The sequence below is a fragment of the Centrocercus urophasianus genome, unplaced genomic scaffold (assembly GCF_019232065.1).
Source record: "Centrocercus urophasianus isolate 14NV4802_14NV808 unplaced genomic scaffold, USGS_Curo_1.0 seq_17, whole genome shotgun sequence".
Lineage (NCBI taxonomy): Eukaryota > Metazoa > Chordata > Aves > Galliformes > Phasianidae > Centrocercus > Centrocercus urophasianus.
Window position 1 is genome coordinate 7,299,196 of NW_024884722.1, and position 1,497 is coordinate 7,300,692.

Sequence of the window (1,497 nt, forward strand, 5' to 3'; positions counted from 1 at the left end):
TTAATAACAGTTACTTCACCTGCATTCTACATTAAGCATGGTGCTGCTTTGGTGCTCTAATATTGTGATGTGCGTGCAGCATTTGCAAAGCTTCCCTTAAGTTCTTTATAAGAATACATAAAAGAAGAAAACTGTTTACTGAGCAACAGAAGATAAGCTCTATCCTCCTCCAAAAACAATCAAAAGAGGGCTTCATTAATCTTGCAAAGACTTGAGTTCCTTATTTTATAGCAAGCAAATAAAAACTACAGTTGTCTCGAAAGCTATCTTGCAATAAAAACTTCAGGATATTTACTTCTTTTCTGAAGTTGAAAGCAAAGAACATAATACCAGTACAAAGAGAAAGCTGCACTATGTAAGGTGCAGAGATAGAAAATCCACACACTGTATTTTACAACTGGGACTAAAATGTCATTTCTTGCATACAAGGGAGGTAATTAGCTATTGAGACAACTTACCACAGAAAGCAGCGAGGTGAGTAACAGAGTCATTAAATCAAAGTTTCACATCTGTGAAAGATACACCCACAAGATCTAACCTGTGTTGCCTTCCCATCATTCAGTCACTACAGTAAGAGAACCAAGTAGCTGTAATCCAGAACCAAAAACTGACATTGATAGTGTAGGAGTTTTGCAAAGCCTCAGCGGATCACCTGGCCAGCAAACAGCATGGAACTGCAGCCACTCCACTCCTCGTTTGGCAATTCAGATACTCACATGTCACAATGAACAAAAGGAATAGTTTTAACAAAAGGAAAGTAGATGTGCTAATAGATTGCTGAATGGGGACGAATATGAAAGTCCTGTTTGGACAGTCTGGTACACAGTCAGAAAGAATCCATGTGCTTTTCAGCACCAGCAGCCCTGACTCTTTGTCATTCTGCAAACCTCTAGAGAAGCAGTGCTGAGAAATTATCAGTGCAGTCAAATTCTGTTGAATATGCGAACTGTTGAACAGGCACTCAGTGCCCCAGCAAACTAAAATGGTTTCAGCAAAGACTCTCCATGTTGGACCCTGCTGCTGCCCACACGGCTTTGAGTTCCACTGCAGAATTCAACTCCCAAAGCTCTATAAAAGGCAAAGCAGTTGACTAGACTTGAAATGACAGATCACCAACAGATATCATTAGGATGTCACACCAGAATAGGATATGTACACCTGTAGTGATGAATGCACCTTCCAGAGCACTAGTTACATAACAATTACCTTTACAGACCCTTTGAATTTATAAACTATTCACTTACAATGCCTTTTCAGACCTCACCTGAAACACAAGCATTTAGGTTTAATGCATTCTGGATAACATTTGACTGAAAGAACAATCTGCATAGCAAAAACTACAGTAAAGTGGGCATTTTCCAAAATGGATTTCAAGAAAAAAAATTGCCACTCTGTATTCATATAGCCTTGCAGCTATGAAAGTCCTGTCACTATGGCACTTCAGTGTTTGGAAGCATCTGTCAAGTTAAAAAAGGATTTTTCTCTGGAACACATTCA